The 27,014-nt window shown below is 40.6% G+C and overlaps 1 protein-coding gene across 1 annotated transcript in view; it reads left to right on the top strand.

Moving 5' to 3' along the window:
* tmem132e (transmembrane protein 132E) overlaps nucleotides 1–27,014 on the top strand; it is a 204,008-nt gene that overhangs the window by 103,013 nt on the left and 73,981 nt on the right. The window lies entirely within an intron of this gene.

Genomic DNA, 27,014 nt, shown 5'->3' on the forward strand with positions numbered 1-27,014 from the left:
ACATCAACATGTGTCCCATCTTCTTCATGTCTCTTCTACATCAACATGTGTCCCATCTTCTTCATGTCTCTTCTACATCAACATGTGTCCCACGTCTCTTCTACATCAACATGTGTCCCCTCTTCTTCATGTCTCTTCTACATCAACATGTGTCCCCTCTTCTTCATGTCTCTTCTACATTAACATGTGTCCCCTCTTCCTCATCAACATTTGTCCCCTCTTCTTCATGTCTCTTCTATATCAACATGTGTCCCCTCTTCTTCATGTCTCTTCTACATCAACATGTGTCCCCTCTTCTTCATGTCTCTTCCTCATCAACTTGTGTCCCCTCTTCTCCATGTCTCTTCTACATCAACATGTGTCCCCTCTTCTCCATGTCTCTTCTACATCAACATGTGTCCCCTCTTCTTCATGTCTCTTCTACATCAACATGTGTCCCCTCTTCTCCATGTCTCTTCTACATCAACATGTGTCCCCTCTTCTTCATGTCCTCTTCTACATCAACATGTGTCCCCTCTTCTCCATGTCTCTTCTACATCAACATGTGTCCCCCTCTTCTTCATGTCTCTTCTACATCAACATGTGTCCCCTCTTCTTCATGTCTCTTCTACATCAACATGTGTCCCCTCTTCCTCATTAACATGTGTCCCCTCTTCTTCATGTCCTCTTCAACATCAAAATCCAAAAGTCCAAAACCGGAAACATGTCCTGTGCTGCAAACAGTGTTTCTCACAATCTGAGATCTGTGTGATCTTCAGCGTTATGTAATCCCATAATGAAGCTTCCACTTATTAAAGCCCGGGCAGCAGAATCTCTCTTTGCATCAGGAATGCTTTAAAGCACCACTTCATCCTTACTAAAACGGCATATGTTAATATATCTTTCTTTCTTTATTCACTAAGTTAAGTAAATACCATGAACAGAGCAGCCGACATAATGCAGACAGATGGTCATTAAATGTAAATATAATCAACATCTACACTCGTTAAGCAAGGCAACCACTCCTGGAACAATTAGCTATCTATTACTCTTTTAATTTGGGCTCTTCTCCTTGTCGTGAGAAAGGTGCAATTAAGTGAAGGTAGGAAAGATAGATAACGGGAACAAAGCGAACTCAATCAAGGCTGTGCTAAATATCTCCAGCTATACTGTGATCAGAGGTGGGAAGTAGTGGAGTACAAATACTTCGTTACTGAACTAAAGTAATTTTTTCTGGTATCAGTACTTTACTCCACTACTTATTTTTCGGACCACTTTTTACTTCTACTTCTTACATTTTGAACACAAATACCTGTACTTTCTACTTCTTACACAAATACCTGTATTTTCTAATTCTTACACAAATACCTGTACTTTCTACTTCTTACATTTTGAACACAAATACCTGTACTTTCTACTTCTTACACAAATATCTGTACTTTCTACTTCTTACATTTTGAACACAAATACCTGTACTTTCTACTTCTTACATTTTGAACACAAATACCTGTACTTTCTACTTCTTACACAAATATCTGTACTTTCTACTTCTTACATTTTGAACACAAATACCTGTACTTTCTACTTCTTACATTTTGAACACAAATACCTGAACTTTCTACTTCTTACATTTTGAACACAAATACCTGAACTTTCTACTTCTTACACAAATATCTGTACTTTCTACTTCTTATATGTTGAACACAAATACCTGTACTTTCTACTTCTTACACAAATACCTGTACTTTCTACTTCTTACATGTTGAACCCAAATACCTGTACTTTCTACTTCTTACATGTTGAACCCAAATACCTGTACTTTCTACTTCTTACATGTTGAACTCAAATACCTGTACTTTCTACTTCTTACATGTTGAACTCAAATACCTGTACTTTCTACTTCTCTCATTTCCCAAACAGCTGGTTCCTTTAGTCTGAATGTGTGTTTGGTGCGTGGTCATTATTCTGTAGAGTCACTGCGTGCCTATTGATTGGATCACGATCCGTGTATCCATCACTTCCTGGTCTTCTCTAAAGAAGAGGGACCAATGGAAACGTTGTCATGTTGCCGTTGTTCAGCATGGAAACATTCATTAGCTAACAATGACATTATGGTTCTATTAATATAAAGGGAGGTCAGGTACTCTTTAAAGCAGCTGGTAGGTATGGGTACTTTTTACTGAAGTACACTTCAAAGCCTCTTTACTTTTACTTGAGTAAAGAAGTTTAGTCAGTTTAGTCAGTTTACCAGAGTATTTTTAAACACGAGTATCTGTACTTCTACTTGAGTAAAGGATGTGTGTACTTTTGCCATCTCTGACTGTGCATGTTGTAGTGAATGCAGGTGGCGTGTAGGAGTAAATATCGTGTGGCAGTAAATATCGTGTGGCAGTAAATATCGTGTGGGAGTAAATATCGTGTAGGAGTAAATATCCAGCAGAAGGTTGTTGTTTTTCTGATGACCGCACTTCTAAAGATAGACTTTAACAACAGTGAGGTGTTGTTAAGTCAGTCGGCGTTCATCATCATCTATTTTCTTAATTAATAAATGCTCTTTACCTAAAGCTCCATTAATAAACTTGTGGTGACTTTGTGTTTCCGGCACATCTGCTGCAACATACGGCTCGCTTCAGATCCCGGTGCCCTTCAAACGTGGGATTAGCAAAGCATCTTGTACCCAGATGTGATTAGCTGCGTTGCGTTTCTGCTTGTGTGACTTTGCCTTGTTAGATTTGCATTTTTGAGGCAAGATGGCAGGACATAGTGGTGCTTTTTAAAGAAGCATGCCACCTCTGCACTCTAGTAGTAGTAGTAGTAGTAGTAGTAGTAGGGTAGTAGTAGGGTAGTAGTAGTAGTAGTTGTCAAGCCCTTGGGTATATTTGCAGTTTTCCCCGCTTGAAAGGGATGGTACAGTCCATAGGAGGTATTCACTGGGTTTCACTCATACAATGACCACAACTTTGTTTCTTTTGAGTTTTTCTTTACTTTGGTATTTGTTGTTGCAGTACAGCTTATGTTGTAAGTTGTAAGATGTAAGGTAAAAAACCTTAAATGAAAAATAAAAAAGAATTACTGTAAATACAATACACATCAAATAATAAATGGAAAAATACATGCTTTACATATACTTTTTAACACTTGTGAATATTGTTCTTACTTTCTTAATGTATTTTTATAAATTATGTTTTAAACAGTTTTTAACTTATGCAGTCTCATTAAAAATGCAAATATAATAGACTGAATTCTTAGCAGCATGCAAACCGTTTTTACCAATCTACATCTCTGAATAACAAACCACTAGTTTTTAAATCAACACTCATGTTGCTTTAGCTTGAGGACATCAAACAAACAAATGACACTGAACTAGAACGCACGTTCTAACGTGCGCCACGAACAACAAGTTGTATGATTCTTAACTAAACACACAGTTCGTCTCTCACCGGCCGCTTCTCCAGCTTTTTATGGCTGCACCAGTGCTGCTTCTTTGACGTTTCTTCTGCTGGTTCGTTGCTGCTGGACGCACGCTCTTTAGTTTGTCCCCTTCCAGCTTGGATTACTGCCCTTCTTTCAGGTGCGGTGCTTTTAAAGGTGCAGCGAAGCTGATTAGCAATTAGGGAATGATTTCAGACAGCTGCCACTCTGTCAATCAGCCCGACTTTTTAACCCCTTGATCTCCTGTGAGGATTTTTCAAGTTGACTTCACACCTCCCACTCGACTTTCTAGTGGAGACAACTGGGAGGTCGCATGTTACAAAGGTAAACTTGGGTCAGACGCTTTGTTCTGCTCTTCAGTGGAAAGCAAGACGACCAGTCGCCTGACGTCTCTGTGAAGAACTGTCGCTGGGATCTCCTCTTTGAGATTTTTCGATCTTTGGTGATTTGCTTTTGCTGTGGTAGGCCTTGTGACAGGAACAGGGTAGCTTGGGAATGTTCTGACGTTGACATCCCTCACAATTCCTTTGCTGTCCGAGTTGACACTGACCACTCTTGCAATCCTGAACTGACCCCTCAGGGCGTTTTGGTCTGCAATCCAGACGATGTCTCTGACTGCGACATTTCTCCTGGCTGTATGCCACTTGTTCCTTACAAATAGATTAGGGCCAGCGAGTTGAATCCAGTGCCTCCAGAACTTGTTCATTTGCGCTTGCATTTCTTTAAGCCTTTTGTAGGGATAGTCAACTGAAGTCCAATGTTCTGACATCTCCACTCTGCGATGCTCGTCCGAGCAGGAGACAGTTAGGAGTGATGTCTTCTCGGCTCTGTGTTCTGGCGTCAATTGGTCTTTCATTCGTAAGATTGGCTGCCATGTAGAGAGTTGTTTGGAATTCACTCCAACTTAGCCCCGACTCTCCTCCCAGACTCTGCAGTGCTCTCTTGATGATGCGCACAGCAGCTTCTGCAGCACCGTTCCGGTGTGGAGAATCGGCAGGATGAATTTTCCATGTCCATTCTGTGCCATTCTTGGCAGCTCTCTCTTCTAGTGTAGCTTTGTCAAGATTGGCAAGGAATCTGTACTGTTCTTCTAGGACTGGCTTAGCCCCTACGAAGTTAGTACCTGGATCTGACCAGATCTTCTTTGGATGACCCTCGTAGTGCTGTGAACCTCTGGTAGGCGAACAGGAAACTTTCAGTGGATTGAGAGTTCACCAGCTCTGTGTGAATAGCTCTGGAAGCCATGCAACAAAACACAACTCCCCAAACCTTCAGTGACACTCTTTTCTTGACATCATCCTTGACTTGGTACGGTCCGAAGAGGTCTACTGTTGTGTATTCAAAGGGGGCAGCTGGTTCTGTCCTCTCTGGAGGTAGATCACCCATTATTTGCTGGCATCTTTTTGCTTTAGTTTTTCTGCAGAGCATGCAGTTTTTGACCACTTTCTGAGCAATCCTCCGACCCGTCACGACCCATGCTCTTCTCCTCATCTTGAGCAAGGTTCCGGCCACTCCATCGTGGTTCTCCTCATGGGCTTCTCGTGCTAACAGCGTTGATACCCAGGCTTCATACGACAAGATGGGGACAGCAACTTTATCTTCATTGAAGATCTGCACGCGACCCCCACAGACCAACAAGCCAGTCTCTTGGTCTCTGTACACCACTAGCCTGTCTGTGGTTGTACTTGGGAAGGATGCACCTTGCTGTGCCGCAAGAAAGATGTCTCTTAGGGCATCTTCTCTCTCTTTCACTGAGATGACTTGCGAAGACGACACCGCCTCCCACTTTGGACTGTTTGCAGTTTGCTGTTTCCCTCTAATGAACTTCTTCGCTGCTCTCCAAATCCAAGCAACTGTCTTGACGAGTTGACTTAGGTTGCTGAACCGCTCGACGTTCACAAGGTTTAGGACAGCTGATCCTGCTGGTGGCCTTTTTGGGTGTGTTTGGGTTTGTTGCTGATCTAGCTTTAGCTCTGATGGGTTTTGTGTGTTGGCATCATTTGGATCTGATGGCACTTGTGCCTTTGCCTTGGCACTGGTTAGTGCTGCAACAAACGTTTTCTTTTGCAATCTGTTGACACTGTCTCTGGCAGCTGTCACCAAATCTTTGGCAGATTTCATTGGCCAGTCATCCACTGGAAACTTCAAGAACGTTGGTCCGTTCTGCCATTCTGAACTTTCACCCAGGTCTTGAGGACTGGCCCCTCTGGTTATGATGTCAGCAATATTAAGAGGACCAGGAACCCACCACCAATCTTGGATCGCTGTTGTGTTCTGGATCTCGCCGATTCTGTTTGCGAAGAAGGTCTGATAACCATAGCTCTCTCTCTGGATTGCACCGAGGACTGTTTGGCTATCAATCACATGGAACCACTTTCCAACCTGGATCTTGCTGTGCTGCTCGAAGTATGTTTTGAGACGTGAGGCAAACACTGCTCCGCATATCTCTGCCTTAACAGCATCACCTTTGTGGTCTAAAGGAGTTAGTTTCGCCTTGGACTCCACCAGAGTGACAACTGGGCCTTGGTCGGTGTTCCACCGGAGGTACATCACAGCACCGTAAGCATGCTCGCTTCCATCTGAGAATGTTATTGCCCAAGGTTTTCCAATGAAGCTTGGAGGCGTTATGGCCCTGGTGAATGTAACCTGCCTGAGTTGCACATACTCTTCGAAGAGTCGGATTGCATCTTCTCTGAGGCTGTCTGACAATGCTGTATCCCAGGTGTCTTTGGCAGGGCAGTTGTCGCTTTTTGCCTCCTGGAATGCTCTCCGCACAAGGATGGCACCCTTCTGCTTGGCAGGAGTTACCAGACCAACTGGATCATAAAACCCTGAGACTTGACTCAGGAGGTTCCTTCTTGTCAAAGGGTTTTGGGTCTGTGCTCTTACTTGGTCTAGTAGAAGGTCTTGGCCAAGTCGCATCTTCTTCTTTCTCTTTGAGAAGTTAATGGATGCCATTACATGGATCTTGTCTTCTCCCACAAGGTAGCCTAGACCAAGCGCTCTGTTATCTTCATCCCTCATTTGATTCGGGAGGACCATGTCATTAACTTTGGTCTTCATTGGTTTGTTGTTGTTCCCCTTCCTCCCACTTTGACCTGAGAAGACCCAAGGCTTCAACAGGAAACCTCCAGCTTTCAGGATTTGCTCCACATTTTCTGTGATGGTTTTCAGCTTCTCGAAGTCGTTGTGAGACGTGAGGATGTCGTCAACATAGCTATCATTTTGTAGTACCCCTCGCTCCTCTTCAAGGTGGGCGAAAGGAGGTAGGTTGGCTGTTTTCTCGCATTGCGAGCTGTGCGATGCATCCTGCAGGCTTGTCACCAATATTGACTCTGGTGATTGCGTACTCCTCCAACTCTTTGTCCTCAGAATCCCGCCAGAGGAACCTGTGGAGGTGCATCTCTCTATCTTCCAACCATACAGAATTGTACATTTTCCTGATGTCCCCTAAGGCAGCGTTGGTTCCCCCTCTGAACCTCAGGAGGACAGCACGTATCTGGTTAAGGACGTCTGGCCCTTTCATCAGCAAGTCGTTCATGCTGGTGCCTCTGAACTTTTGACTGCTGTTCCAGACAAGTCTTACTGGGGTTGTTGTAGAGTGTGGGTTTGGTGCAATAAGGTGACTCACGAACCATACTGGTCCTTTCCAGGTCATGATCTGCTCTTTAGTCAACTTGATTGCAGCTCCTCTGTCGATCATGTCATGCACTTGAGCTTTGTAGGCAGACTTCCACTCTGGTGCCTTGGCTAGCTGCTTCTCTGTTCTTAGGAATGTTGCTTCAACTCCACCTCTGTTGTTCGGAAGTGAGGCCGGATCCTCTAGCCAGGGATACTTTGCATGCCAATGTGGTTCTCTGCTGTGATGGTCGCTCATGACATAGGTGAGTCCATCCTTTACCACCTCAAGCTCCCTTTCCTCTGCAAGGGTCATTTCTTTACCACCGGGCTGGCAGTTTCCGCACCGGCAGCCTCCACATCTGGGCTTGCATGCTGCGCCAATGCTGTCCCATTGCCACCATTTCAGGAAACTCTCTTTGCTGGTCGAAACAGTTGATCCCTCTTTGTTTGAGGGGTTTTGTTCTGGAATGGGGTTAGTGAGCTCTTCATATTTCACAGCTGCTGCTCTCATTGATCTCGCAAAGTGCGTCTTTGACATGTGGGCTGACACTTCAACCTCCTCAAACAGTCTGGGGTGGGTTCCTCCAACTGTTTTCCCGAGTGGTCCGTCCCACAGTACGAGGTCTCCCACGACTCTGATCCTCTGAGGAGCTAACTGGCCTTCTCTGTGGCTAATGAGAAGCTCGACTTCTTTGGGCCTCACAAGCTCATCAAGAGGTACGTCTAGGAAAAATGGCTGCAGTTGCTGAGGTGTCACACTTTTGTGGACGTCTGCAATGTTGTCAAGCCCATAGCAAACCAATTGATGCGCTCTCAGTGTGCCCTTGGGGGTGGATACACGGATTTTGAGAAGATAGCGCTTTGTCTTTACTTGAATCTTCATTCCGCCAACTCCATGTACAACGAGCATGATATCTTCACTCTTGAGATCCAGGCGGCTCGCCGCTCTGTGAGTGATGTAATTTGTGTCAGATGCTAAGTCGATGAGTGTTCCGACTTTCTGTCCGGCGTTAGCTGTGACGACGAGTAGCATCATGATCACTGGAAGCTCTTGCATTCCACTCTTTTCAATTAGACTTTGTTGGTCATTTGAGGTTTTGAAGACTCTGGAGGCAACATTTGAGAAAACCTCCCTACACTGCTTTGCTATGTCCGGTGGGAGATTTTTGATGAAATCTTCTTGACCCTCTGTGTACTTCTTTTTGCCTTCATCCTTTTCAGATCTGTCACCAGACCTCTTTGACACAGATTTGGGACAGAGGTAGTAGTGATGCTCAGCCCCTCCATCTCTGCAGTCCTCGTTTCTGCATAGAAAGCCATGTTTGCAGGATGACCGATCGTCGTGAACCTCAAGGCATCTTGTACATGCACCCAACTTCCTTACTGAAACCTTCCTTTCTGCTGCACTCAGAGCCCTGAACTGCTTGCAGAAGTAGAGCTTCCTTTGTGTTTGACATCGCCACAGACTACACAGCCTTGGTCATCAGCTGACTTTGTAGACTTGGTTCTGGCACTTTTTTGCTCAATTCTGGTGTCTTTCCAACTCTGCTTACTTGGTTTACTTGGCTCCTCATCTCGTAGCTGCTCGAGCTCCTCATAGATAGTCTCTTGCTGCTTGAGAAACTCCAAGAGATAATCAAACCTTTTATCTGGCCTCACACCATTTTTTGGATCGGCTACATATACAAGCCACTCTTTTTTGAGGGATTCAGGGAGTTTACTCTCTCTATCGATTTTGTTACGAGAGGATTCTTTATGGCGCCTGTGTCTCCGAGGTCACTCAGGTCCCAGAGTGCTTTCTCCACGGCTTGAATCAACTCGACAATTTTCCTTGGTTGGCTACTTCTGACAGATGGCATCTTCTGAAGGTCTTCCACTATTTCAATGGCAATAGCCGTTCGATTGCCATAGCGGTTCTCCAAGACACGGAGAATGTCATCTGCGGTGTTATAAGTAGTGAGGTGAAAGTCTTTCTTGATCCTGTCATCGAGACTGTCTAGCAACTGTATCTTTTTCACTTCTTTAGAGCCTGTTGGTTCTCCCTGTTTTTGGAGCGACTCCCAGTCTCTTCTCCACCTGTGAAAATCACGCTTGTAGCCAGAGAATCTGGGGAGAGCTGTGGGTTTTAGCCTAATGCTTGGGGTAAAGATGGGATGACTGGCAGTACTTGTTGATCCTGACCTTGTGTCTTCCTGTCGTCTCGCCATGATGAACTCAGCCTTTCTGGAAACCAGACTGGTTGCTTCCCGTTCGATGTCTCTCAACCGATTGCGGAACTCCTTCTGGTTTTCCACTGGAACCCACTGCTGCCACTTGCAATGAGCTTCCTTCGCGGTCCCCACCAGTGACTTCAGATGGCTGAGCATGAATTCGTAGGCCTCATGGTTGCCATCAGGACGTACTCGAGCGACACGCTCACACTCAGCTTCTGCTAGTTCTACAGCTGTGCACAGTTCATCTCCAAACTTTTGCCAAAGCATGTCTCTAAGTAGCTCTCCAACCTCCTTCAGCTTCAAGTCACATTCATTTGTGGTCCTTGCTATGTCGGCTTCTTGCTGTTCGGTTAGTTCGACTGACTCCTCCTCTTTCAGCTCTGCCTCCTTTACTGCAATGACCTCTGCCATGACTTCGTCATTGGTTTCCATGACTTTGTCGGCTCCCATGGAGAGTTTATTGAAGCTATATTGGAGCTGGTCTTCTGACATGCCGTCGTGAGTTCTGATGATACTGTTAGCTAGTCGTGTGAAGGATCGTTTTGCTGCAGTCCGCTCATTTTTGAGCTGCTCAACTGTTTTCCTGACTGTTTGACCAGCCATGTTGGATTTGGGTCCACTGACTGTTTGCAGGGTGGTATTTTATCTTCTTCCAGGTCACTGTTTTCACTGTTCCAGCTTACAGCCCCGGTTTTATACTGTCAAGCCCTTGGGTATATTTGCAGTTTTCCCCGCTTGAAAGGGATGGTACAGTCCATAGGAGGTATTCACTGGGTTTCACTCGTACAATGACCACAACTTTGTTTCTTTTGAGTTTTTCTTTACTTTGGTATTTGTTGTTGCAGTACAGCTTATGTTGTAAGTTGTAAGATGTAAGGTAAAAAACCTTAAATGAAAAATAAAAAAGAATTACTGTAAATACAATACACATCAAATAATAAATGGAAAATACATGCTTTACATATACTTTTTAACACTTGTGAATATTGTTCTTACTTTCTTAATGTATTTTTATAAATTATGTTTTAAACAGTTTTTAACTTATGCAGTCTCATTAAAAATGCAAATATAATAGACTGAATTCTTAGCAGCATGCAAACCGTTTTTACCAATCTACATCTCTGAATAAACAAACCACTAGTTTTTAAATCAACACTCATGTTGCTTTAGCTTGAGGACATCAAACCAACAAATGACACTGAACTAGAACGCACGTTCTAACGTGCGCCACGAACAACAAGTTGTATGATTCTTAACTAAACACACAGTTCGTCTCTCACCGGCCGCTTCTCCAGCTTTTTATGGCTGCACCAGTGCTGCTTCTTTGACGTTTCTTCTGCTGGTTCGTTGCTGCTGGACGCACGCTCTTTAGTTTGTCCCCTTCCAGCTTGGATTACTGCCCTTCTTTCAGGTGCGGTGCTTTTAAAGGTGCAGCGAAGCTGATTAGCAATTAGGGAATGATTTCAGACAGCTGCCACTCTGTCATTTTTCAAGTTGACTTCAGTAGTAGTAGTAGTAGTAGTAGTAGTAGTAGTAGTAGTAGTAGCAGTAGTAGTAGTAGTAGTATGGTAGTAGTATGGTAGTTAGGGATGTCCCGATCACCTTTTTTTGCTCCCGATCCGATTCCGATCATTTGATTTTGACAATCTGCCGATACCGATTTTTCCCGATCCGATCTTTATGCAATGCATTAAGAGAAAAAAAAGGTAACAGATAACGGCTGGTCATCCAACGAGATGAATTCAGCTATCTTGGCTGTTATTGTGTGGCCTTTTCACTGTTCTGGGGCAGTTTCTCTTTCCTTTTAAAAGCCTCTGAAAGTGTCGGTTGTTTCAGTGCCGTTACCTGAGTGGCCGCTGTGTACTCGCCGTGTTGTTGTTGGTGTTTGTTTCTCAGGTAGCGTATTAGATTGGTCGTGTTGAACGTAGCTCTGTTCTTTCCACCACGCGGAACCTCTGCCTTGCAAACATTGCATCTGGCTGTTACACTGCCTTCGCTTTCAATTTTATAATACTTCCAAACTCCTGACATTTTCTCTGTCCCGACTCCCGAGTCACCAGCTGAACGTAGCCTCTCGTTAGCTTGCTGCTACTATTAGACACTGCGCCCACTCTGTTGCCAGCTTTCAGAGAAATAAGCTAGGTCTGAAAACAAGCCCAAAGAAAGCAACACATACATGATGTTGTGTAATTTTAAACCAAAACTAAGTCCTCAGGATGACTTTAAGACGTGAACATGGTCATTTTTGTTTTGTAACATTAAATAAAATAAAAATATTTTATAAAAAAAAAAATCCCGATCCCCGATTTTTTTCTCCCGATCGCCGATTTTTTGATGATCACGTGATCGGCTCCGATCCCCGATCACGTGATTTTCAAAAAATCGGCGATCGGGACATCTCTAATGGTAGTAGTATGGTAGTAGTAGTAGTAGTATGGTAGTGGTAGTAGTAGTAGTAGTAGTAGTAGTAGTAGTAGTAGTAGTAGTAGTAGTATGGTAGTAGTAGTAGTAGTAGTAGTAGTAGTAGTAGTAGTATGGTAGTAGTAGTAGTAGTAGTAGTAGTAGTAGTGGTCGTAGTAGTAGTAGTAGTAGTAGTAGTAGTAGTAGTGGTAGTAGTCGTAGTAGTAGTAGTAGTAGTAGTAGTAGTAGTAGTAGTAGTAGTAGTAGTAGTAGTTAGATTTAAGGGTAAATGGTTTTGTAGTTGTATAGTTGTAATGCTTTTAAGCTCTCTCTGAATGATCTTGTTTACTTTAACATGGAAAAGATGAACAGGAGGTTGAGTTATCGTGTCCAGTATTTGTAGTGACAACAAGTTAATATCTGTATGTACAGATAGCTTAGACAGATACATACATTGTTATTTGATCTAATAAACCTTTGTAAAGGGTTGAGGACAAACTCGGATCACACGACTTTTAAACAAATAAAGTACTTTTATGATTTTAATGCTTTTTACCTGCAGTTCTTTTGCAGAACTCGCATTGTTATTATTTCTAATTTATTTAGATTCTCAAGATATGTCAAGCACTTTAGTCGTTTTTCTTGTTGAAAAGTTTGAAGGTTTGGCGACATTTGTTTTCGAAATAGCAATGAAGGAGAAGATCAATCTGGAACACCCTGGGAGTTATTCCAGTTAGACCATCCAGCAATGATATGTATCGTCACAATTCACTTCAACCCACATTTGAGACCTTCTGAGGTCCGTTAGCTGATCATTCCTCTTCCTAAATTGTCAGAAAAGCAAAAAAAGACAGGAATCGGAGTCAGACTAACCCCTAAAAACGTTAATCTTGAAGCAACACTTATTGATTTCCACACCTGTGGACGCTTCGAGAGACGACAGTTTAATCCATCATTTGAGTTGTGTCGACTAATTGGATTGTAAATTATATCAAAACAAAAAGTGGACGTCCCCCCCCCCCCCCCCCCAGCAGAAGAAGTGGCAGTTAAACAAAGGTAACAGCCCATTACACATGATTGATGAAGTGAAAACAGTGTGTGTTATCAGAGCAAATACAGCAGACCATCTTCATCATCATGGCAGCTTGTTGAGAGGCTTAATGGGATTGTGTGTGGTGTGTGATGAACAATCATAAAGTTCAGAAACGACTTCACTCAGACTCCCAACACCAGTTTCAAAGTGAAATCATAATCAGTCTGAGGAGCATCACGTTGAAGTTACGTAAGGATCCAATAGGAGTTACGTAAGGATCCAATTGAAGTTACGTAAGGATCCAATTGAAGTTACGTAAGGATCCAATTGAAGTTACGTAAGGATCCAATTGAAGTTACGTAAGGATCCAATTGAAGTTACGTAAGGATCCAATTGAAGTTGCGTAAGAATCCAATTGAAGTTACGTAAGAATCCAATTGAAGTTACGTAAGGATCCAATTGAAGTTACGTAAGGATCCAATTGAAGTTACGTAAGGATCCAATTGAAGTTACGTAAGGATCCAATTGAAGTTACGTAAGGATCCAATTGAAGTTGCGTAAGAATCCAATTGAAGTTACGTAAGGATCCAATTGAAGTTACTTAAGAATCCAATTGAAGTTACGTAAGGATCCAATTGAAGTTACGTAAGGATCCAATTGAAGTTACGTAAGGATCCAATTGAAGTTACGTAAGAATCCAATTGAAGTTACGTAAGGATCCAATTGAAGTTACGTAAGGATCCAATTGAAGTTGCGTAAGGATCCAATTGAAGTTACGTAAGGATCCAATTGAAGTTACGTAAGGATCCAATTGAAGTTACGTAAGGATCCAATTGAAGTTGCGTAAGGATCCAATTGAAGTTACTTAAGGATCCAATTGAAGTTACGTAAGAATCCAATTGAAGTTACGTAAGGATCCAATTGAAGTTACGTAAGGATCCAATTGAAGTTACGTAAGGATCCAATTGAAGTTACGTAAGGATCCAATTGAAGTTACTTAAGAATCCAATTGAAGTTACGTAAGAATCCAATTGAAGTTACGTAAGGATCCAATTGAAGTTACTTAAGAATCCAATTGAAGTTACGTAAGGATCCAATTGAAGTTACGTAAGAATCCAATTGAAGTTACGTAAGGATCCAATTGAAGTTACGTAAGGATCCAATTGAAGTTACGTAAGGATCCAATTGAAGTTACGTAAGGATCCAATTGAAGTTACGTAAGGATCCAATTGAAGTTACGTAAGGATCCAATTGAAGTTACGTAAGGATCCAATTGAAGTTACGTAAGGATCCAATTGAAGTTACGTAAGGATCCAATTGAAGTTACGTAAGGATCCAATTGAAGTTACGTAAGGATCCAATTGAAGTTACGTAAGGATCCAATTGAAGTTACGTAAGGATCCAATTGAAGTTACGTAAGGATCCAATTGAAGTTACGTAAGGATCCAATTGAAGTTACGTAAGGATCCAATTGAAGTTACGTAAGGATCCAATTGAAGTTACGTAAGGATCCAATTGAAGTTACGTAAGGATCCAATTGAAGTTACTTAAGAATCCAATTGAAGTTACTTAAGAATCCAATTGAAGTTACGTAAGGATCCAATTGAAGTTACGTAAAGATCCAATTGAAGTTACTTAAGAATCCAATTGAAGTTACGTAAGGATCCAATTGAAGTTACGTAAAGATCCAATTGAAGTTACGTAAGGATCCAATTGAAGTTACGTAAGGATCCAATTGAAGTTACGTAAAGATCCAATTGAAGTTACTTAAGAATCCAATTGAAGTTACTTAAGAATCCAATTGAAGTTACGTAAGGATCCAATTGAAGTTACGTAAGGATCCAATTGAAGTTACGTAAGGATCCAATTGAAGTTACGTAAGGATCCAATTGAAGTTACGTAAGGATCCAATTGGGGTTACGTAAGAATCCAATTGGGAAAATAGCGGGAAGCCTTTTTTCACCATTTATTTTGGTAATATTGGTAAAGAATCTTCACTCGATAATCTGATCCTAGTGTCCTTTTTTAAACTGGCAGCTTTTATTGAGTTTTATGGTTCAACGCTTTATCTTTTCTGACATTACCCTTCAATAAATGTGGTCAAAAATGTAATTGAAGAAGCTGTAAGAGTGTTGTTAGACTGCACCTTTAATGGAGAGCATGTCTTCCTTCGTGTGCAAGCAGCACCTTTTTGACAGCGTTAAAAATATTACTTTTGAAAGTCTTATCAACAACAAGTATCAATCGTAGCGGGATATTTTCTTAGATATAAACGTCTTTTTGAATCTCAAATCTTCTTTTTCTAAAACTGTTGACTTTTAAAATACAATGAAATTAAAGGAAATGTTTGGATCACAAAGTCCAAAACATTCATGCGTCACTTTTGGAATCTTAATCTAAAAATATTACACAATTTTTACCTCAGTGTAGCCAAATGTCCATTTTCACCTTTGCCGAAACTCAACAAAATGAAAAGACTTGGATAATTGATCCTAGAATTTGAATGTGAACTTTTGAATCAAGATTTGAAGCTCTGAACTATTCGACAACCCCCTAAAAAAACCGAATACTGACAGTCAGTGTTTTGTGCTTTCCTTATTTACAGTTGTTTTTTGTAGTTATGTTTTTCCTCTCCTGCATATTTTGCTTCAAAACCCCCTGAGGCTACTTTAGTGGGATGTGAATAATCTAATGATTGATTTCTTAAATGTGAGAAATGTATTAAATAACTGCTGTCACTTCTGTTGGAGTTTAGTTTCTCCTCTACCCTGCAGCAAATGCGTATCTCTTTGTTAAGACATGATGTTTTTACATTTAACACCAGCAAGAACATGGCCACTGTGTATTCATACATCAAGTTACCCGTCTCAAGGGCTTTTTCCGAGCCCGTCTGCTCCGCTCAGGTCAAGATCTAAAGCGTTTTGTACAAGAATGAACCAGGTTGAAAGAAAATGACAGTGTAACATACAGTAATGCCTCTCATCCTTGGACTCTTTTTTGTGCCGTAGCCATTCAAAGGTTAGCAGAGAATGCAAACAATCCAGCTCCTTTCACATGGTGCCATACACCCACTGAGAGCTGGAAGAACAGATCAGCACTCTCAGAAAAAAACGCTGAGATAAAGAGGTGGGAGGTTGTTCTGTCTCAACATACAAGCAGGATGCATTAAAGCCACGGAGATGAAGGGTTAAGGAGAATCGCCGCAGTCATTTCTGACCGTTAACAGTTAGGAAAAAGCCCGTAAATGGACAGTAAATAGATCGGAGAAGGTTTATGGTCTGCAGATTGTGCAGCTACGGTTGACCTGGAGAAAAAGAGCAAGAGAAGAGTGTTATTACAGCGATGTGAGAGGAGAAACAATTCCAGGACAGCGAGGTTAAATCAACCCTGAGGCTTGTCACATAGTTTAGGCCACTGTTAACACAACACCCTCTTTCCCAGGACATCCTTTCCACTGTAAGAGCCCCTCTCTTACAGCTCCCCTAGCTGAAGAGGCGAGAAAACAGGAAGCAGGAGCTGGTATTTCAGATTTCCCCGACTCCATTAGCTGCTCTGCGCCGCGGCGGCTACCAGATGTTAAATAGAAAATGATGCTTCGTGTTGCACAAAGCCCGAAGCTGCACACATCACATTTCCATATGTTTATCGTTGCGTATTCGTAAAGATACGCATTGCAACATGTAGTGTTTACATTATTCAAAGGCAGGGGGGAATGGTGCAGATTCAACATGAGCATTTAACCTCACATTAACCGCATTAAGTTCCCTCGCCTCGATACAAACCGTGACGCCAACCAGGCTCCACAGTGATGGACTATATTATAATGCGAGGACAGTCAACATAAACACCTTAGTATAAGTCTTTAATCTAACCACATAGTTTGGACAAAAAAGGAAATCATTATTTATATAAAACCCTGAGAAGGCGTAAAGACTGCTTATCTAAGATTACATCAAGATACACAAATTCACATCATTTCAAATAAAAAATGTAAAAGTGAATATTTTAATTATTAATACACAGCCTGGCATCAAACACGATATAGTCTTTACATAAATTATGTATTTTTCCTTTTTGAATTGTATGTTTTGTCATACATTTGATGAGAATCACTAAACATTTAATGTATATTTTAACAGATAAATACATATATATTTATTTATAATTATATGTTTTTGGTGGGGTAGCTAATTCACTTCAGAAACACTTTTTGTTATATTCCATGCTCTTAAAGGTGGGGTAGGTAATTTTGGAGAAACCAGCTCGAGTGCGCTCGAATTTGAAAATACACAGCCGGAAAAAATCTGCCACTTCCTCACAGAGCCCCTCCTCCAACACACACGAACGCGCACATGACCAATGAGGGCACGAGATAAGTGTGTGCCCCGATGGAAGGCTGACAGGCAAGATTTTATTATTATTTATTGTCAAGTATTTAATGTATTCATCGCTATCGGGATGTTAAGAGCATTCCATGGAATATAACAAAAAGTGTTTCTGAAAAAAATTAAATACCCACCTTTAACATCCCGATAGCAATGAATATATTAAATGCTTTGACAATAAATACATAACAAAACATCATCTGTGGAAGCCGTGGCGCTGTTAATGTATATTAATGATTTTATTATTACTTATCTATATTTGTTCTAATGTTTTGAGCCCCATTTAAGGTTTACCACAGATTTAACCGATATCTCAGTCAAATTGATCAGATCTTAAAAACAAACAATATTTGCCATTGTCCATCTTAGACATTATCCCTGTTGGATCTACTTATATATCTATTACATCTTAAATCAAAATAATATGTAGGTGCTATAATCCAGCTCATGTCACATTCCCTGCTACCTTTTATGTGTGTTGTTGAAATAAGTTAAATGCAGCTTATTTAATTGAGTTACAGCGTATAAGTTTTACATGTTATAGAACAGGTTATTTAATAACTGTTTTGCAGTTCGGTAGAGAGTGTAGTAATTAAGAAGAACGATAGCTCTGTGAGGAGTTGTCTGGTTTTTGCTCCGAGATACATTCAGGTAAGCATAATTAGTGCCTCCGCAGCAGCACATGTGTAATTATAAAGTGTGTTGTGTGTAATGCCAAACAGATGCCAAAACAGGAAGTGGAGCCCAGGGAAGATGTCTTTCAATTAGGATCCCGCCCCAGAGTCCAGTCAATTATTCCTCACAGGTCTGCTGGGCTTAGCTTCACGTACAGTGGCCATGTTTCATAAGCCAGAAAGAAGAAGAAATAATACATCAAATCAAAGCGGCTTTGTTTGGTGACACAGCTAAACTAAAGTAGTGGAATATATGTTGTGGAAATAAGAGAGAGAGAGATAGATGGAGAGATAGAGAGAGAGATAGATATATGGATGGATGGATGGATAGATGGATAGATAAATGGATAGATAGATAGATAGATAGATAGAGAGATGGATAGATAGATGGAGATAGATGGATGGATAGATAGATAGATAGATAGATAGATAGATAGATAGATAGATAGATAGATGGATAGATAGATGGATGGATAGATATATATAAAAATAGATAGATGGATGGATAGATGGATGGATAGATATATATAAAAATAGATAGATGGATGGATGGATGGATAGATGGATGGATAGATAGATATAAAAATAGATAGATGGATGGATAGATGGATGGATAGATAGATATAAAAATAGATAGATGGATGGATAGATAGATAGATGGATGGATAGATAGATGGATGGATAGATGGATATAAAAATAGATAGATGGATGGATAGATAGATGGATGGATAGATGGATAGATAGATGGATGGATAGATGGATATATGGATAGATGGATTGATAGATGTATGGATAGATGGATGGATAGATAGATGGATGGATAGATAGATATAAAAATAGATAGATGGATGGATAGATGGATAGATAGATGGATGGATGGATAGATGGATGGATAGATAGATATAAAAATAGATAGATGGATGGATAGATGGATGGATAGATAGATATAAAAATAGATAGATGGATGGATAGATAGATGGATGGATAGATAGATGGATGGATAGATGGATATAAAATAGATAGATGGATGGATAGATAGATGGATGGATAGATGGATAGATAGATGGATGGATAGATGGATATATGGATAGATGGATTGATAGATGTATGGATAGATGGATGGATAGATAGATGGATGGATAGATAGATATAAAAATAGATAGATGGATGGATAGATGGATAGATAGATGGATGGATGGATAGATGGATGGATAGATAGATAGATATAAAAATAGATAGATGGATGGATAGATAGATATAAAAATAGATATATAGATGGATGGATAGGTGGATAGATAGATGGATGGATAGATAGATGGATGGATAGATGGATGGATAGATAGATAGATAGATATAAAAATAGATAGATGGATGGATAGATAGATAGATAGATAGATGGATGGATGGATAGATGGATAGATAGATGGATGGATAGATGGATATATGGATGGATGGATTGATAGATGTATGGATAGATGGATCGATATTTTATTTTTTTTATAGTTTATTAGGATCCCCATTAGCTGGTGCATAACAACAGCTAATCTTTGTGGGGTCCACAAATAACATAAAACATGTCATTCGACAGTGCAGTACAAGACAATGATACAAATCGTGTACGGCGTCAATTTTCCTTCAAACAGTGACTTTCATATCAACCATCACATACAGCTTATTTTCTGATTCCCCATTTCCTTGGAAAGAAAAAAAAAAAAAAAAGAATAATAATAATAATAGTGATTTTACAAATGTCTCCCTTCGCTTCTTTTAGAGTAAAAACAAACTAAACAAATACAATCCTCATCATAACTGTGAAAGGCTGTGTGTGTGTGTGTGTGTATGTTAGCGAAAGTACCATATTCCTGCATGTGTTTAAAAAACCCATATGAATCGGTGTGCTGCTGTATGTTTACCATAACCTGTCTGCTGCTTGTGTAACCTACAGTCTCTGGGCTTCGAGATGCCTCTTCAATCGTCTTTTGAAGCTTGCTTTAGTTGTTTCTTTAGAAATCTGATCTGGCAGTGTGTGCCATGCAGCCATGGCTCTATACAGCTCTGTGCTCTTCATAGACTCTGCTTTGGCTTTAGGGATTTGATAGCAACCTCTTGTGGCATGTCTCGTTGTATATGTATGGATGTTAGAGCTAGGTGTAAGTTGCTTATATAGACAGGTTGGATGCTTCAGCTCATTTATGTTTCTCAAAAAGACAAGGGGTGATACCATCAGCCTCTCCGTGACTAATGTCCAGGAGAGCTTGACATGCATTTTGTTTACATGATGTCCTGGTGTCCACCTAAGGGCAAGCCGAGCTGCTCTGTTCTGAACCAGTTGCAGCTTTCCCAGGTCCCTCTTGTTTGCCCCTGACCAGATCATTGAGCAGTAGTCCAGTTGTGAAAGGACTAGAGTCTCAATGACTTGTTGCGGTGGTAACAACACTGAGCACCTCTTGATGACAGATGTATTCCTCCCCATCTTTGCCACCACTGACTCTATGTGTTTCGTCCATGGTAAATTGTTCACTAGGATGAGTCCCAGGAGCTTTGTTTCCTCCACCTGCTCAACCTCTACATTATTCAGCATCAGATTCAACTGCGGTTTAGACCTTAGTACGTACTTTGTGCCAAATACAATACTTTTTGTTTTTTTAATGTTGAGCACTAATGTGTTGCTGGTCATTCCATTACTGTTTCCAGTTCTTTGTTCAGAATATCAGTTATCTCACCGATTGTGGGAGCCTGTGTATATATTGTCGTGTCATCCGAGTACATGGAGACTTGTGCTTTTTCAAGAGCTGATGGAAAATCATTTGTAAAGATTGAGAAGAGTAAAGGACCTAGTGAACTTCCTTGTGGAATTCTACTTGCAACACATCTAGCACTAGAGATACTGCCTTTAAAGTATACACTTTGAGTTCTGTTATAGAGATAGCTTTCTAGCCATGATATCGCCTTTGGGGCAAAACCATAAAAAATTAAAAATTCTATGGTCTATCAAATCAAAGGCAGCACTATAATCTAATAGTACTGCTCCCACCATTTTCTTCACATCAATCTGTTTCATCCATTGATCTGTCATTTGTGTTAATGCTGTGGCTGTTGAGTGACCCTCTCTACAGATGTAGCACTCCAGATCAGACTCAAATGGGTGTGTCCCAGTCAAAAGCCCAGCGGATGCCAGTGGCTGTATACGCATGTTGATACTCACTCATCAGACTGTTAACAGAAAAATAGCATTGTATTTGATTGAATACAATGTTTTCTAGTAGTTTGTTTAGAACAGGTGACCGGCTTATTGGTCTGCTGTTAGAGCCAGTGAAGGCATTCTTTGCATTTTTAGGGAGTGGAATAACGTTAGCTACTTTCCAGATGTGCGGGCATGTACCTTCCAGACTCATGTTGAAAATATGACAGATGGGTGCAGCAATGAACTTGGCTACATTCTTTAATAGCTGACCGTCTAAGTTATCAATACCTGGTGGTTTATCATTATTGATTGCCAACAATAACTTTTCCACCTCTTCTGTCCTAACTTTACCCAGCTCAAAGGTGCACTTTTTATTTTTCATAATACGTTCTCTAATATTAAAGGTGGGGTAGGTAAGTTTGAGAAACCGGCTCGAGATCGCTAGAATTTGAAAATACACAGCCGTAAAAAATCTGCCACTTCCTCACAGAGCCCCTCCTCCAACACACACGAATGCGCACATGACCAATGAGGGCACGAGATAAGTTTGTGCCCCGATGGAAGGCTGACAGGCAGGTAGGCCATCCAATCCGTTTAGCCGGGCCGGTTGTACTTTTTACAGCTCCACGGCTTCTACAGATGAAATTTCTTTATGGATTTTTTGTCAAAGCACTTCAGATATTCATTGCTATCGGGATGTTAAGAGCATTCCATGGAATATAACAAAAAGTGTATCTCGAGCCGGTTTCTCAAATGTACCTGCCCCACCTTTAACATAGGACAACTCGCAGCTAGATTTTGTCATTCCCTGCCTTAGCGTCTCCTCTTTATCAATGAAATAGTTAATAAAATAATTGGCAATATCTAGTGGTCTAGTGATGTATGCCCCCTCTGATTCTATAAAGGATGGTGTTGAGTTGTTTTTCCTACCTACGATGGTATTCAAGGAACCCCAGAGCTTTTTTCCATCATGCTTTATATCATTTATCTTAATCTCATAATACATTTTCTTCTTCTTTCTGTTCAGTTTTGTCACATTATTTCTTATTTTGCAATATAACTGCCACTCAGAATGATTGCCGGAATTCATTGCTGCCCTTTTTGTTCTGTCTCTATCAGCCATACATTTTTGTAGCTCCTCGTCAATCCATGGTGCCTTTACTGTTTTAACGGTTAACTTCTTAACAGGTGCATGTTTATCCATCACTGGGGACAACAATGTCATGAAAACATCCAGTGCCGCATTTGTGTCACTCTCTTTAAAAACATTAGACCAACATACTCCCTTAACATCCTCCACATATGGATCACAGCGAAACCCTTTATAAGATCTCTTCAGCACTATTTCCGGTCCTGCTTTTGGGACTTTGGCTTTCCTACATATTGCCACAAGGTTACGATCGCTGAAGCCAATTGGTACTGATACCGCTTTTGAGCACAGTTCACTTGCGTGTGTGTATATGTGATCAATGCATGTGGATGATGTTACTCCAGAGCTATTGGTAGTTACCCTGGTTGGTTGATTGATCATCGGATCTAGGTTACATGCACTTGTTACCGTCATCAATTTGTCTGATGACAGAAAGTCAATATTCACGTCACCCAATAAATATATCTCCCTGTTTTCATCACATGCCTTCTCAATCATTTCACACAATGTATCTAGATAATTACTATCAGAGCTTGGTGGTCTATAGCAGCATCCCAGCAACATAGGTTTTAAATGGGGCAGCCATACCATCTCTACCTCACTTAACATCAAATCCTCCCTATACTTCACAGGAATGCGACTTTGTACATAAAAAGCCACTCCTCCCCCATTGCAGTTTCTATCCTTTCTGTAAAAATGTTACCCCTGTATTGATATTGCACCGTCCTCAAACGAGTCATCTAAGTGAGTTTCAGAGATGGCCAAGATATGAATATTATTTGATATCAACATATCCTGAACACACTGAACCTTATTTCTAAGGCTGCAGATATTCAAGTGAGCGATCTTTAGCCCTTTCTTACGTAGTTTAGCATTCACTGACATAAATAGAGATAGACTAACAGAAAATTAAGCACAATGTCCATTACAGTTCTGATGCTAAAGTGCATGTTTGTGTGTGTGTATGTGTGCATGCCTTGTGTGTGCGTGTGTATATGCATGCACCAAGCTATGAACCCCCTCTGTCTCTTTAGTCCCTTTTCTCAGTCCTCTGAGATGAGTGGCGTGAGTCCGTTCTCTCAGCCCTTTGGGGGGGGGGGGATCGGGGGATGGGTGGGGGTTTGCGGAGGATGAACAATTAGTCTGTCGTACCTAATGTAAGCAATGTTCCCTTTGCTCCTTTCGGCCTTCATGGCAGGGATGAGTTCCTTTCTCTTCTGGATAATCCTCGTTGAGGAAGATGTTCGTTCCTTTCAACCTGTTTCGTCTCCCCATCACAGCCGTCTTGTCCTTGAAACGCAGAAACTTCACAACCATCTGCCTAGGCTTGTCTGCGCCCCTGCCGTATCCCATTCGATGTGCCCTTTCCACCTCGATCCTCTCCTCATCCATCTGTAGTTCTGTTCTGAGCAGCTCCCGGACCTTGTACTCCGATTCCTCCCAACTCTCCCCTGGAGACTCTGGGATTCCATCAATAATTAAGTTTTGCGTTTCGATTGGCCCTCTAGATAGTCTGATTTTCCACTCATTATCATAACAGATTCACGCACAGTACTAATGTCTGTGCGTGCTTCTTGGCTCTTCTTCTTCAACTCCTTACAAGTCTCTTTTAGTTCATCCACTTCTTTTTGGGAGAACTGTAGACTGTTCTTAAGGTCCTGAGCCTCCCTATTCATATCATCCATTCACTTCTTGGTGGAATCAACCAAGATTTGGATGAAACTTTAAAAATTGTTTTCTTGCTGCGTTAGTAGCTGCCCGTATGCATCCTGTTGTTGTTTAACAGTTCACGCACCTGTGACAGGCTGACGTTGTCCTCTCCTCTCGGCGGCATGGTTGTTTGGTTACCGTGAGTTTGACGCTAACTCCAGTTAGCTGCTGTTAGCAGGAAGTTAGCAGCTACGTTAGCCTCCTTTGGGTTCCCTCTTAGATGGATGGATTGATGGATGGATGGATAGATAGATGGATAGATGGATAGATAGATAGATAGATAGATGGATGGATAGATAGATAGATGGATGGATAGATTAGTACTTTATTGAACTCAATTTGGGACATTTCTGTGTTGCAGCAGCATACAAAACACAAGGCAATGTACATGAGACAAATTAAGACGGATAAGACATAGATAGATTTGATCCTAGGGTATAAGTCAGAATAAATCAAACCGCTTCTTTAATGAAAAAAAACAATGTTCTGGCTGATGTGATTGGCATCAAGGACATCTTTAAGCCTTTGAAAATGGTCTGTAATATAATATAATAAGTATATAGATTGTTTTAAGGCAACAAAAAGGGGCCTTGTTCTGCTCTGATTTGACTTACTAAAAGAAGCTCCGTGGTTAAGATAGAGGTTTAAAAAGCCTTACAAATGCTCCAGAAGATACAGGGCCCTTTAAAGTCTGGGGAAGATCCTTCTGTGTGAAATAAGATGAAGAATTAAAAACTGATACGGATAAAAGTCACTGTCCTCATTTATCTGAAAGTAACTGCATATTTTACTCATTAATGCGTTCAATATTTCATCCCTATCTTTTTTTCTAAATAAGTACAAGCTTATTTCTCTAATTGGTGCAAGCGAGGGATATGGTTTAGAGTGTTTTAATGGTCTTTATTGCTAAATATTACTTGGGATTTCAACAGTTACTGCTGCAGTGTGAAGGAGAGTATTGAGTACATACATTAAGTAGATTTCTGAGTCTATTTATTGGTTTGTCTTCAGCCTAAACAGAAGTTCATTAACAAATAAATGCCTGAAAAATCTGCCACCGTAAAATACCCAAATGGGAAAATAGTTCAAACTAAAAACTGTTTTCTGAGTGGAGTATTTAGCAGAAAAAACCAGTCATATAAAACATGAAATAAGGTACTTTCAGTGTGACGTTAACATACATGGTTGAGCCAGAATTGGGATAGAGAGGCGAAGTCCCTCCCTTTCCTCCATGGGACCTTATTTCGGACAAAATATGTATTGAAGTCAATGGAGAGAGAAAAGTTATCTTTCGATCCCGTTTGAATTGTGCCACGAATTCCACTATGATGTTTGTCAAGATAATTTTGTCAAGATAATTTTGTCAAGATAATTTTCAAGTCAAAACAATTAAAAACGTGTTGTAAAACTGTGAAGTAACACTTTTTTTGTGTGAAGCGCTCAATGAACTACATCTCCCATCTCGCACCACACACCAAGACGGCCGTCACGTTGAAACATCTCACTTCTTTCTTTCAGAATGAAGTGAAATGTATTAAAAGAGGTGAAAATCACTCCAAGTCTGGGCACGTTGAGAGCTGTACGTACACACAAGGGGAGTTAGTCGGGTGAGAGCCAGCATGCGGGACCGGGACTCTGGGATTTGTAGTCTTTCTAGTTGCGTATTTTTCATAGTCTTATATTTCAACAGTTTTACGACAAACTGACTTTTTTGACACGGAAATTATTTTTTAAGATTGACAAACATCATGTGTAATTCATGGCACAATTCAAACGGGATCGAAAGATAATCTTTCTCTCTCCATTGACTTCAATACATACTTTTTCTGAAATAAGGTCCCATGAGTCGGAAGTAGATGACCGTGACTTCGCCTCTCTATTGGAAAAGAACATTCTGGGTATTTTCTTAGTCATACTTCCTTTCATAAACATTACAGTTGACTCTTAATCATAGTGACAGAAACACTTCCTGTAGCATTTTCCGGAGTCGTAGTGTACATCTTTGATAAGAGCATCCATCTGTTTTGAACTCGTCTTATAGCACATGGAGTTTGCATCAGATCCTGGGGAACAGTACAGTAAATGTCACGTCTTTTATGCGGTTTGAACTTGAAAGCTTGATGCTGGGATTTACCGCGTCCGACCACACTCAAAAAACGAGCTTCCTGGAATAATTTTAAGGCTAAGATTATCTTCAAATTATGTCACTTCCAGATGCTCAGTGAAATGAAAAGGTCAGTTGATGAAATGCAGTGAAAGAGTGAAATGAGATCACCTGTGAGGCCCAGCAGCTCCGATGGTGATGGTTTTAAATGTGGACATCAGTAATGGTGATGAAATAACAAGGAACATTACCGACTACCTCTCACTGTTTTATGAATATTTAACGAAGAGAGGTCATTTAAGTGTTTAAGCTGCACTTCATCTTGTAGAGTTGATTTAAAATCCCTCTACAAAGCTCTCGTATTTCACTGAGTCTCTATTGTTTTATTTTCCTGCCTTAAAAACCTCAACAGTGGGATTTTAAAATACACCAAAAGTCCCCGAAAATCAAATTGGGGAAAAGGGTTTCATCCACTATGCTCTGAAAAAGTGTAACACAACAACTAATTTAAAAAATGCACTCATTTAATTGTTATGATTATGATTATTATTTATTAATTTAAATTGTTTTCATCGTTTTACTCATATTCCTTTATTCATTGGGTCTTATTTCATTTTTCACTTTAATATTATTATTATTATTACAATCTTATTTTATTAGTATTCCTTCTTGCTCTATACATTTTTTTTTTATTATTTTATAGTATTTGTTAATGTTGTCCTATTTTTTTCACTTTCACTGAATGGGTTATCTGAGTGTCTATTTGCACCCGGGTGTAAATCGACACGCGGCAGCTATTCGGCTATGTACACCCACCCCAAAAAACATCACGTCTCATAACTTCTTTCAGATGAATGAACCCCCTTTCATCACGGGGGGTCTGTGGGACATTTATTACCTTACAGCCATGTTCACAATATAGCACAGGTGTTTGTTGTCCCTGATGTTCAGGTAACCTTACCAAGCGATCGTAGAAAGAGCAGGAAGAGATGCATACAGTACAACACCCGGGTGTATACAGCTACAGTGCTTAAGATAATAAGTGCCTTACGACGCAGCAGCACAAGGGAATGAAGTTATCAAAGAAACATTTCCATATATACCTATACATCCAAAACAGTATCTAAT

The sequence above is a fragment of the Pseudochaenichthys georgianus genome, chromosome 14 (assembly GCF_902827115.2).
Source record: "Pseudochaenichthys georgianus chromosome 14, fPseGeo1.2, whole genome shotgun sequence".
Lineage (NCBI taxonomy): Eukaryota > Metazoa > Chordata > Actinopteri > Perciformes > Channichthyidae > Pseudochaenichthys > Pseudochaenichthys georgianus.